This window comes from Podarcis erhardii (assembly GCF_964252035.2).
Source record: "Podarcis erhardii genome assembly, chromosome: 4".
In the NCBI taxonomy this organism is placed as follows: Eukaryota; Metazoa; Chordata; class Lepidosauria; order Squamata; family Lacertidae; genus Podarcis; species Podarcis erhardii.
Window position 1 is genome coordinate 57,875,017 of NC_138508.1, and position 13,447 is coordinate 57,888,463.

At 39.7% G+C, this 13,447-nt stretch overlaps 1 long non-coding RNA gene across 1 annotated transcript; it reads right to left on the minus strand.

Annotated features, from left to right (window-relative positions):
* Positions 1 to 7,449: 7,449 nt before the first annotated feature.
* On the minus strand, positions 7,450 to 13,208 carry LOC309340112. The gene is made up of 2 exons (XR_014155804.1): positions 12,940 to 13,208; positions 7,450 to 8,514 (listed from the first exon to the last, which is right to left on the minus strand). It is a non-coding gene; the product is annotated as an uncharacterized lncRNA (long non-coding RNA).
* Positions 13,209 to 13,447: the final 239 nt, after the last annotated feature.

The following is a 13,447-nucleotide window of genomic DNA, read 5'->3' on the forward strand; positions in this document are numbered from 1 at the left end:
GAAGTCCTCGCAGAAACACAGAAGAACAAAAAGGAAGTAGAGTCCAGACTGAAAGATCTGTGCAGCTCTTTAATGCATGTTCACGACACATTAAATTATGGTTTAGTGTGATGTGCAAGCCATGCCAATGTTAAATATAATCAAAAAAACAAATTTTATTGCTGTGGGTTATATCAGATGACACTAAGGCTTCCGTCACTGGAACTGGGTTGAAACAATTAATTAGAGACTACTTCTTCCCCTTGCAATCTCTCCCCCAAATCTGCTCAAGAGGGTTAGGGGACTCTCCAGAGCGTATTTAAAAGGAGTGCAAGAGGGAATTGCCCAAAATACTGTGTCTGATGAACCAATCACAAAACCCCCAACACAGCAGTGTCATTTCGGGCAAAAATATATCATTAACATTTCTCCCCTTTTTTTGCCTAAAAAAAAAAATCTCGCTGTACCTTAAAGAGGTCAAGGACATATAGGGACAAGAGGAGCTTAATAACAAGGGGGATCTGTAACGGCCTTTGTTTCTCATATTAGAAGTTTTCCAAGAACAAGGTTAAGCAAACTGAGGGCTGTACAGCTTATTCCTTCCAAGGCTCAGGAATGTTCCTGGACTATTGGTCCTTAGGTCTTTAAAATCCCCTTGGTTTTTTGTTTTTTTTTTAATTTACACTCTGTAAGCACCTGTTGGAGTTCTGGCCTTATACTAAAAATAGATGCCATTTTAAATAGAAGTTTGGCTGGGTATCTTTGTGCCTTTTAAAACTATCTATAAAACAGGCACCCTTTTTGTCCCTCTCTCTGAAATTTGGCAGGTCTTTCCCCTTGGAGGGCAGTAGAATGAATACCTTTAAAAGTTGTGCAGATTGGTATTTTCCATCCAAACTTGCCAGCAGCAAGAAAGTGTCTGGATCTTCCATCAAAATCAGCGGGAAATAAATAGGATTGACCAGATGGAGAAAACTTGACATAAAATGAATGTCGTACTAATTAATTAAAAGTAAAACAACAGAATGTTATTAAAGAAGAAAATAGAATGGAAAACACACACAGCCTCATTGCCACCTTCCTCCAACTCACATGCCTCACTATGTTCATGTATGTATGAAATTTAAAGTAGCCTCTGGTGATTTTTAATCCTCCTGGGCCAAACTTGCTTTCAGCCTTCTTCATCTATTGTACGTAAGAGCAGTTTACCAACATGAATTAATATTCATTTATATTAAAAGTTTGTGTGTTTCAGCAAAACTACTGTCTGCTGCACTACTGCCTGAACAAGACACTACTATGTCTACAAAATACCGTATTTTTTGCTCTATAAGAGTCACTTTTTCCCTCCTAAAAAGTAAGGGGAAATGTGTATGCGTCTTATGGAGCGAATGCAGGCTGTGCAGCTATCCCAGAAGCCAGTACAGCAAGAGGGATTGCTGCTTTCACTGCGCAGTGATCCCTCTTGCTGTTCTGGCTTCTGAGATTCAGAATATTTTTTTTTCTTGTTTTCCTCCTCCAAAAACTAGGTGCGTCTTGTGGTCTGGTGCATCTTATAGAGCAAAAAATACGGTGCACAAGTGTCAAAAATTCACAATGTTCCTTAACATGAACAGCTCAGTCGGCTAGAGCATGGTGCTGATAATGTCCGGGTCGCAGGTTCAATCCCCATACGGGACAGCTGCATATTCCTGCATTGCAGGGGGTTGGATTAGATGATCCTCTGGGTCCCTTCCATAATACGATTCTATTATTCTTTGAAAGGCAATGTTGCTGCAATAAATTCAACTCCAAGGTAACAAACCAGCCAACAGATACTGAGAAAAATAATGGGATATGTCCAAATGTCACATTGATTGATTGTCCCTTTCCAGAGCTTTCTGAACAGCTGCACTGCTTGACAATTTTACCGCCAACATTACTACAGCTCTGTGACACCACTGCACGCCCAGGAATCTCCAAAGCATTAAATCTTCACACTTTGATGGCCCAGATTCTAATACCACCCGTGCAATGCTCCATATTAGATTTTTCAATTATGTAGCTTAATTTCTAAAGTGATGCATTGGTCCAAAGTCCTATTACTTGCTGCTCGAGTAAGCCATACATAATGTTAATGTACTTTTCATTTTTATTACATACATTTTGCCACTTGTTTTAGGATTAGAAAAAAATATATATGTATGCTTTGGTTTTATATCACACCAAGGAAAATGAATTGCCAGTAAAAGCAAGCAATTTGGGCTCTATATGCACACAGGAAGCTTACTGAGTAGGAAAACAATTTCCTAGACTTACTTTCCAATTGCAAGCAGACTTTAATTGCCTTCTGTTCGAAGTAGACTTTAAAATGTCTTGTAATCTTGCATAGGCAGCTGATGGATTCAGTCTGATGTTTTGAGTGATAGTGAGAGCATTATTGAAATGCAGTAATTAAGATAAAAACTACAAGCTTCCCTATTTTCATACTTAATTCAAAATTAATCAAAATTACAAAAGAAATTAGGAATGGTTTTGCAGCTGTTGAATTGACTGCCTGGATTTCCACTACTTTTTCTCTCCCCATCTGTTGTCTATTGCCATAGCCACAAAATAGAAGCTATTTTGAGGTAGGAAACTTTTTCTTACATGTTTAGTGCCATTACAATAAATGTAATTGGGACTTTTAAAGATTAGTGTAATTATACAGAGACAGAGATGTGCTTGCATCTCATGAGAATATTAAAACTAAAGTTTTTCTGTAACGGATAGATTGCCAAAACATGGTACACGCTCAAGTCAAAACATGACTAGAGAAGTCTGAAAATGAGTTCTGTCTACCCTTGTCTGCCCAAAGGTTGAAGCTATGTTATAAACTTAACCCAGGGATGGGGAACCTATGGCCCTCCAGATGTTTGGGGGGGCCACATCGTCATTATTCCTGACCATTTGCCATGGTGCCTGTGGCTGATGTGAGGTGGAGTCCAATGACATCTGCAGGGCCACAGCTTCCCTATTCCTGACTTGGGCTGGTTGCCCAGTAATTCCCCCCAGAACCATGATAATAGTTCTGGGAGCATGGTGGGGGCTTAGAGATCGGTCATTCAGAAGTATACCAAGATGTAATTGCCAGGATTCTGTGCAAAAACGTGAGAGTCCCAGTGATGCAGAACTGTTAGATACTTGTGAGCAAAAGGTTGTCTCTTAATACCATGCAATGCTTCAGCAAGGAGCAAGCAGTGGAGGGTTGTGGAGCCCCCTTTCAGGCATTGAGCAGCAGGAGAGTTTCCAGTGACACACAGCTGAAATTTGGTATGGGCTGAATCAGACAGTACAGCATTATGACAATTTACAATCTGGGTTTTCTTGATTTCTTCTAGCAGGAAAAACAGCTGTGAAGGGAAAGTATGGGTGAGAGAGAACGGCTTGTCACCATCCCTTCCTCATTTTGGCTCACAATGCCTTTTTTTAATGGCCTCTCAACTGCTTCATAGGAAGTGGCACTAACTGCATTGTAGAATGTGGGTTTCTGGTTCATTCCTCAGGTTAGAAGAGAGAAACTGCATGCCAAACATTGGGGTTATAAGGGAGCTCACTCCCTTGCCTAGCAACCCTTTGGTAGAAGTGAGCTGACAAGCAGGGAGCACTGGGATAATTCCATTTTAATACAGTGGTACCTACCTCGGGTTAGATACGCTTCAGGTTACATACACTTCAGGTTACAGACTTCGCTAACCCAGAAACAGTACCTAAGGTTAAGAACTTTGCTTCAGGATGAGAAGAGAAATCATGCAGCGGCAGCGGGAGGCCCCATTAGCTAAAGTGGTGCTTCAGAGTAAGAACAGTTTCAGGTTAAGAACAGACCTCCGGAATGAATTGAGTACATAACCAGAGGTACCACTGTAGTTCATGTTGGCTTTTGTGTAGCTAAACTGACTGAAATCCACACACCCTTGATGAATTTCTTTGGGAATCAACTTGAATGTGACACAAGGAAGGGCTAAATTAGAGAAGAGGCGAGGAGTTGACTTACTATTCTCAGTCAAAGAAGGGGATAGGCCCAAGAAAACCTGCAGGAAAACGTATTTCCTTTGGTGACGCCTTTTATAGAATGCCCGGGGTTACATAATAAATTGTAAAGTTCTCAGAAGCTTGGGCAATACCCAAGGTCTGTAACTGGAACTATTAAGGATATATTGCCTATTGGAAGTATCAGATATTTATTCAACTGCATATAATTAACTTAGAAAAGTGGAGAGGCCCGCTCATATTGTCACTGAAAGACTGCTAGTGGTAATACACTAATATATAAGGTACAATTCCATGTAATGGATAGTTTCTATCCCATTTCCAAATGACTTGCAGATGTATGGCTGTTGCAGCTGTTGCAGGCCTTGTAATAGCATTAGGCTCTGACTCAGTCGGTTGGTGCCAATGAATTCTGGCAGCGTAACGTGTTTTGATATTCCCAAGAAGGGAACCACAGTCAATAACGGGCTAATGAGGAGAAACTAAACCAAGAAATGATAAGGCAGCTTTCATCCCACCAAGTTTTTAAAGCTATATTTCCTCCTGGGAGAAGCAGCTTATTATTAACCCATATTTACTGAAATCTACCTTTGAAGGACACACTTGAATGTGTACATTGGCTCATGAAATATTTTTCACTCTTATTTCAAACTCTGTCAAAACATGAGGCACTTAAAACCACATTACACCATGCACAAGGTTAATAGGAATGGGTTTGTAACATTAAAATTTGGCATATAGCATTATAAGAAAGGTATTCTGCTGCTTTATTGAACGGGCCTCAAGGTTATTGATCAAAGTATTGTTTTTGAGCACCTGAGTACTTGTAGTCCCCAAAGTCACTACCAAGAATACTACTTCTAGCACATTATTTTTTTTTTTTGGGGGGGGGAATATGTTTAAAGAAAACCTTCCTACCAAAAAAGTCAGGGGGGTTTTATCAGTAAGAATGATTTAATATTAAACACTACACACTGTGAGTGGGCTTGTTTCAATCTTCTCATATATAAAATATATCGGGAAGCAGAAGCACATTTATTTTTATGAGCAGAGACATTCCAGTTACAAGGAGCAGCACAGCAGAAAGGGGGGGTGGGAGAGTTCGACTGTTTTCACTTATATTGCTCATAAAGCAGGATTATGTGAAATAAACCCTAGAGACAGAAGCAGTATAATGCAACTGAATTCTCTGCTGCGATTAGCACAAGACAGTGCATGCAGAATATGACTTTTATTACTACAACCCCAGATATTTTGAAATATTTATGGAACTTACTGGTTACAGTTGACAAAATAAACCAAGTTCACAGCTGCTCAGATAATTTGTGCTGTCTGTGCAACCATTACAAAATCATATTAATAGATAAAGGCTTTCTGGCCATCCCCCCCCCCCCCGAGCTGATTATTCTGACACTAGTACTTCATTCACATCTTTACTACATATTAAATGCCACCCAAGTAAGTTAACATATTACATTTTTATAAAAAGAATGTACTTTACTCCAGCTTTATCAAATAAAAAACCCAATTGCAACCCTGTCCATTAGGAATTCTCAAGATTTTAAAAGATTTAACAACTTGCCAACCCCAGAACCAAAAGGACAAGTGTAATATCCATTAATTATTTTAAATCAAGCTTTTTAATCACTTGCTTTGTATCATACGTGCTTTTGTTTGTTTTCTTAAAGCTCCAAAGCAGCTCACAACTTTCACTGAATGCATGGCTTGGCCTATTTCCTTTACTCTCCTGGTTTTGGTAGCCCAGTTTTTCTTACATGGCTGCTGCGGGTAGAGAAAGTTCTTTCAGGATTTAGGGCGTAATAGACTCCTCCCCACAAAAAACGGGCACTTTGATCTTTCAAATGCAAGCAAACTACTTCTGGTTCCACACTTATGGCCAACAGAGACCAGGAGGTAGATCATAGGAAGCTGACTGAAAGTAAGGCAGACCATTGATCCGTCTAGCCACACCTTCCAGAAATGGATGAGCCTTTGCTTGGAGGTGCCAGGGCTGAATGAGTATCTTCCCCAATGCCACTTTGTGAATTCAGAGTTGAAATTTTAGCTTTCCCAGCTCACCTTAGCAGGCACTGTAATGCATGAGAACTCTGGTCTTAAGATTCTGTTCTTCGTTCTTTCGAGAACATTTATCAAGACCAAACATAATTCCCAACATAATTAGGTTCCTGAACCTAATGGACAGTTTTACATAGATAACATAAAAATTAATTACATCACTTCCACACTAATGTCATAGAACATTAGTGACTATGTAAATAAAGTGTTTGTCAAAAATAATTTACATACTGTTAAGCTTTTCCCATCAAAATGAATACTGGCATCCATCACACATTTCAGTAGTCTCAAGCAGAAAAATATTTCTAGTGGGAAATGCTTTTAACTCCAATGCAAGGGTTTTCCTAAAGCATGAAGGAATTCAACAGCACATTGGAGCATTACTTGGTTGAGATGGAGTGTGTACTGTATATGCTATTTCCTGTGCAGCATAGTGAAAGAGGATTATGAGATGGGCTCAGGATGCATTATCTATAACTGGTTTTGGTGCAGGTTTGTGGCAGGGGAAATTGTGTCTTCCAGGCATGAAGAAAGCAGCCACTGGCATTTCATGTACCAATGGTGACAATATAAATGATTCTCATAGGTTTAGAATAAGAGAGGGAAGGCCCTTGAAGCTCATCTAGCCCAGGCATAGGCAAACTCAACCCTCCATATGTTTTGAGACTACAGTTCCAATCATCCCTGACCACTGGTCCTGTTGGCTAGGGATGATGGAAGTTGTAGTCCCAAAACATCTGGAGGGTCGAGTTTGCCTATGCCTGCCTGATCCAGCCCAACCCTCTATCACTGCAGGAAATCCCCCACTACTCCAGTATGCCATAAGTGGCCATCCCAGCTCTACTTTAAAATGTTTAACAAAAAAGAGTCTACCATGCTCCAAGAGTCTGCTTCACTGACAAACAACTCATACTAACAGTTACTCTAAAAACACTTTTCTGGCAATTTGAAGCCTACCCTCTGAAGCAACCGAAAACCCTGTTTCCCATAATCTATGTGACAGCCCTTCAAATATTTGAGGATGACTTTATTTTTTATTTTTTCATTGACAAGCACTCTTGCACACCCTTCACCATATAGACGCATGGCATGTTGCAAAAAAAAATATACAATTTATGCATTTTTGTTTAGGCAAACCTATCCATATATGCAAAATACTGACATGTTTTTGCCTGTTTTCAACTTGTTGGTTTTAATCATTTTCTGAATGTTTTAAATAGTTTTAAACTATTTTTGCTGATAATGTCATTGTTTTATTCTTTTTGTAAACAGTTTTGAGGTTTTTTTCCCTTCAATCAAGTGGTGCTTAAATTAATGAATGAAATGAGTAAAATTATAGAAGATAAATTAAACAGTTCAAACAAAAACATTTCACCCACAAAAGAATTAAGCCAAAGGAAAGAGAATTGTTTAATGTCATACATGATGGGAACATGTCTCCATTTTTATTTACAAACTTGTAAAAGCCCTGTTATTACAGTTCCAGTTCAATTAAAATTAAAATTATTATTATACTCATCCATTGACTTCTAAGGAAAAGCCAAGCATGTTCCCCATGCGTATTTCTGTTACAGTGCACAGAATTGTAACAGCCAGATAATGTTAGTATTGACCTGACAAAGTGCTCTTTGTTTGAGTTACATTGTATCAGACCAGCAAGACAGTTAACTTACATGTCTTTCTTGTTATTTTAACAGCTTGACTGAGAAAGTGACTATAGAGGAAAACTTTGCACAGAAGAGGCCCCTTTTAATTTGTTTTAAGCATTTGTGCCCAAGCTTCAGCCAAAAAGGCTTTCCTAGAGCACTTACATACATTCAGTTAAAACAAGACAGTCCCTGCCTACAGGTTTACAATCTAAAACTAAAACACACAACACCAAAAGGGAAAGGGAAGGAAGGCCCTTTTTGTGATCAGAATTCCCATAGTTCCAATAAGTTTGTACAAAGGCCTGCCATAAGCGTTATGTGACCATTAAATTGCCCACTCAACATGTTACAACTATTATCACGGGATCCACAGGAAAACTACCGGTAAATAATTCTTGTCAGCTTCCTGGACAGGGTCTTGGGGTGGTGGTCCCCCCCCCCCCCCGTAGAATGAAATCAGTGGATTTCCAGAATAAGAATGATTATGGCTAAAAGGGAGTTATTGCAGTATATCTTTGCTCCCCTATTGTGTAGAAGCAAAGCCATTATGCTGCCAGTATGTTGCGGTGTATGCGATGTATATCTAAAAATCGGGCCCAACTTTCCTAAAGCTGTGCCACAACGAGTTTCCCTCAATCCAGGAAGCAACTTTCAAACTTTCCTAAATGTAACCTTAAGGAAACAAAGCCCACTGTTCATCTGGAAGTGCTCACTCTCCTCTTCAGCCCTGGAGAAGATCAAAGGAACAGGAAGAAAGGAAGTTCACATGGCGTAGGGAAAAGTTCCTTTGTAATCAAGAAGCCTGCAAAAAAGATTGCCCAAATGACCCTCAATTTAGACAATTTAAGGGCTAGATTAAGCACTTTGTAGCGCATACCAAGGCAACCATGCAGCAAACCTTTCTCTGGCTCTTTATGGGCCCTAGAAAAGCTGCTGTTCCTCTATCCATAGAATACCTTCTAGCAGAATTAAGCACAGCAATGCCATAGCCCAGAAGAGTGAAAGAATCGTTGATATTTTAAGGATGTAAAGTGAGTATTTGAAATTGTAAAACAGAAAAAAATGAGAGAGAGAGAGAATATGAGAGAAAGAATCTGCCATAAAATGGTTTTCTTTTCATTACAGCATTTTTCAGTGATTTTTTTTAACGCAGCTGGTGAAGAAGCTTTGAGCTGGTGTTGAGCTAGGAGAAAACTGGAAGCAGAATAAAGCTCTTTATCCAGGAATGGGGAGCTTGTGACCCTCCAAGTTTGACCCTCTTCAGCCCCAACTAGTATGACCAACAGTCAGGGGTGATGAGAGCTGTAGCCCAGCAATATCTGGGGAGGCACAGCTTCCCCATCTCTGATCTAGATCCTGCGTTTCAGTATATTTCTCTACTCCAAATGAAGTTTTGTTGTTGTTGTATGTCACAAGGACTTCCATTTAATTTGTACCCTAGGACTCCTACCAGCTTTAATCTGGCCCAATTTAAAATGTGGATCTTGCAGCCATTATGTTTATTGCATGGCAGGAAGGCGATTGTCACACAGTCTTTTAATCCAATCAAAACTGTGCTGGCTCAGAATGAGGCTGATCATTTATAATACACATCACTCACTTTGAAATGGGTTGTTTCAATTCTTCATCATGATTTTTTTGTTGTTAAATGGCAGTAAACCACATGCTATGTTCATCCTCACCTCCCTGAAACAGCCTCCTTCCTGAGATTCAGACAGAATAAATGGCCAACAATTGTTTCCTTCTCTTTAAATCATTTACTCAGTCTAAATCTTTCTCTGCCTTGCTGCAAACTTCCTTTCTCTTCCTTAGAAACTGAAGTTTGCTGATCAACTGTGTCTTAATCCTTCCTTTTCTTTCTCCCTTCATGGGAATCCTTCAGTAATTAACCAGTAAAAGACATGATTTCTAGTGAAACTCTGGCCCCATGTCCATTGCTCTCTTGAGTATCATGTCAGCATTCTGCTGTCATGACTACATAGTAACCCCATTATTCACACTTGGCTCTTTCGTGCTTTAGTTAAAAATGTGCTATTCTGACTGCTCTACCAGACAAGACAGCAGCTTGTTCTCCAGAATAGAACCAGAATTACAGTGGGAAACAGTTTCCCTTAGTACTTTCAGCTAAATCCTTAGTCATTTGTGTTATTACCAGAACACGGAGAAGTAGGCAGACATGCTTAGAGAAAAGAATCCCAAGCAGAAGAAGTAACATATAATGGACAGCCACTGAATATCTAAAGGAAAATTCTTTTACAGAGTGTCCTTACAACTGTTCACTTGAGAAGTGCAGAGTTAAATACCTTCTAAACAAAGGGCAGTGATTGAAGACTTTTAAAAAAGTATAAAAGACACAATGTACCATTCCATACAATCCTGTTTTTAAACCTGAAATACTATGGGAAACCTGAAATACTTTTTTACACTTGATTTTCTTACTCTTTCTTTTTTAAAAAGGAATGTATTGCAAAAACCCAAAGGCTTAAAAGGGGCCCCGTGCTATAATTTGTAGGGGAGTCAGAGGTTTAACAATTGAGTTAAAGGGAACGTATCCCTAAGAAAATGAATTAACTAATTAGCAGTATGACTTAAGATAATACTTTTTTTTTTTGGTGCTGGTGGGGTCAAGACACTGGATCAGTTTCACAATGTTTTTGGTGCAACTATTTTCTCCCCAGCCCTCATCAAAAGTCACGGTGGTTTCCTTCTGCATTTGGAAGAAGGTATTGCAAGTATTTACTATGCACATTATGTATGACCAAGGTGGCGTTGGTGAACAGCAGCTGTTAGCACCACCTGTTAAACATGACAGTGACCAATAGACTTGAAATAAAGAGGAAATGTGTCACTTATTATGGGTGACATCCAACTAAGTCTTACTCATAGTAGACCAATTGAGATCACTGTATCTACTCCCAGTAGATATTTGGTTGTATAGCACTTTATATTTACCGGTATATCCCAAGAGTTCAGGAAGGCTCAAAAGATTTAAAACAGGACTTAAATGCGAAAATTTGCAACCATTAGCTAAGTAGAAACTGCACTTAATTCTTCCCCCCCTTTTTTTTTACTTGATCATTCAGACCTACTAAGATGGCCTTTATTGCAATATCAGCTGTACAAAACCTATGAAGGTCAAGGACACCTGGAGAGGCAATCACAGCAACTGCTTCTCCTCTCTTTTGGAGTTTGGCCAAAGCTCAAGCATTTTCCAAAAGCAATGCCAGCCCTTTTTCATTTGGACGGGCATTTGGTGGCTGGGAGTTAAGCCAACAGGGAGTTATTTTAAAAGTGGCTATGTTTTTATTTTATGTCCTTATTTTTTTTCTTTCTCTGTTGTAGAAATGCTACCTGCTCTGATACTTTACAACACTGTGAGATACCTAGAAACATTACAAATATAATTATTATTATATCCATAAGTTATCACAAAAATCAAAATAAGAATGTATTTTTGAATATTGACTCTAGTCCCAACATTTTCTCAAGGGCTGGTTCTGACTGCCATACTGGAATTTTCCTTGAGTCTAAAGACCCAGCTGGTTTTGCTTGCCTTAGTCTAAAGATGGTTAGCTGAACAACTGTTACTCCCATGTACACATTTATAAATTTTCATTCATTACAAAGTTTGCAATATCTGCATACTTTTGGGTAGTAATGCCCTTGAACATATAAAACAGTAAATAAATACTCAACAGTAATTTGTGGAAAAATACTATTGGTTGTTTCCAATAGTGGCTTTGTGATAATAAAATGGTTCAACTGATGCAAGGAGAGGAACTCCATTTTCACTAATTCTCACTACCAATTGTAACCTTCTGTTTATGCCTTATCGCAGGGGTAGGCAACCTGAGGCCCGGGGGCCAGATCGCCTTCTCAATCCAGCCCCCAGAAGGTCCAGGAATCAGTGTTTTTACATGAATAGAATATGTGTGTTTATTTAAAATGCATCTCTGGGTTATTTGTGGGGCAAAGGAATTCATTCATTTCCCCCAAAAAATATACTCCGGCCCACCACATGGTCTGAGGGATGGGGGACCACGGCTGAGAAAGGTTGCTGACCTCTGCCTTATCAAATCCCCTTCTGCTCCAGAGGGTCTCCCAACCACCAGGAGCAGATTTTGGGAGACCGAAAGGGCTGTGCTGGGTAAAAATTGTGAGTAAAACCCAAGTGCCTTGCCTAACACAGGAAGCATATTTGCTAGCTGGAAGCTATCATTGGATGCAATTCTCTAATTCTGCCTGTTTAAATATTTACCTGTTCCCTTAAAGTTTGCTCATGTGCAAGCATGAGCACTGCTAGACTCATTGTAAGGTATCTGGCCTATTCCAAGCCAAATGGTAAAACGTTTGGCACTATTTTTTCTATCTGATGAAAGAGTCTTGTGGAGATGCTTGTGGCGCAACAAGTTGTTAAGTCTTGAAGGTGCAGCATTATTTTTTTTCTTTTACAAATGTTTAGATTTCTTAATACATAACATACAAGTTTTGTTATCAATTTTATTTTGAAAAGTTTGCCTGATTGCTAGCCCACAGCCTTTAACATCCAACAGTTGCATTGTTTTTAATGGGAATAGACAGCTGGGCACAGCAACTCAAGCCTAATAATATACACTCTCAAGTCCCAACGTTTACAAAACTCCAGCCATTGTGGAAGGAAAATAAATGGATAATTTATTTATTAATCTACCCAATTTATGCCTGAAGGCTCAAGGTAAGCAACAGTTTGTTGACCCTGCAAACAAAGAACTAAATGTTTATGTAAGTAGGTAGATCCTATTCACTTCTACCAAATGTCTGTAGTTTACACATCTATGTGAAGAACTAGTTGTGATTGAGCTTTTATGGGCAACAGCCTATTTTCTCATATGAGCACAGATTAAGGAGGTGGTGCTCACTTCTGTAGGATTCAGTGGAAAGTAAAACAGCAACTAAAGGGGCCAGATATACAACATGTCAAGGGTGTGCATTTTCTTTTATCCCCACCTTCTTTCAAGCCAGAGAAGGCTGGAAGCGAAAGTAGCGAAAGGTTGGCTTCCAGAGATGTTTCCCATGCTTTGCTTTCACTCACTCTTATGTTTGTAACCTTTCTCTAACAAGTTTTTATAGGAGGCCAAGATGCAAATACGTTAAAATATAAAAATCCCAATCAAAAGCAGAAACTAGTATGACTGTTCTCAGTTAAGCTCCTAAAATTTTATGTATAGCTCCCCAGCCCTTTAACTACCTCTTATCGAACTACTGTATAAAGGACAAGTAGCGTTTTCAGGAGAGATGGGCCGCAATCCTTCCACGCTTCTGCCGTTTTCAGTGGTCTTGCTTCCCAAAGAGCAACACGATCCGAATAAAGAATGGCAAAGTCACAACCAACATGCTGATCGCCACCCGAGGCTGCTTTCTTCCCAATAACTGAAGCCGAAAGTTAAAAATACTGGAGGGGGGGGGATGTGCGCCTGTTTTGCTTCTCCATTTTTACTAAAAAAAAATCCTGTTTTAGAGCTCTTACGTAGGGTAAGTGAGATAATAAGACGAAGTAAGTCAGTCACGGGTTCCTTGTGAAGAGCTCCTCGCGGCTTCCTAAAGGCACTGGTCAGCCAAGGGCTCCCCTCGCATCTCGGCCCACGGGGCTCGCCTCGGCCATCTCCCACTGAGGGAAAGGCAGCTGACGTCACGCGCGGCTTCGGCCTGTGGGCTAAATGGCTCCCAAGGGACGGAGCCTTTTGCCGACGCCGACG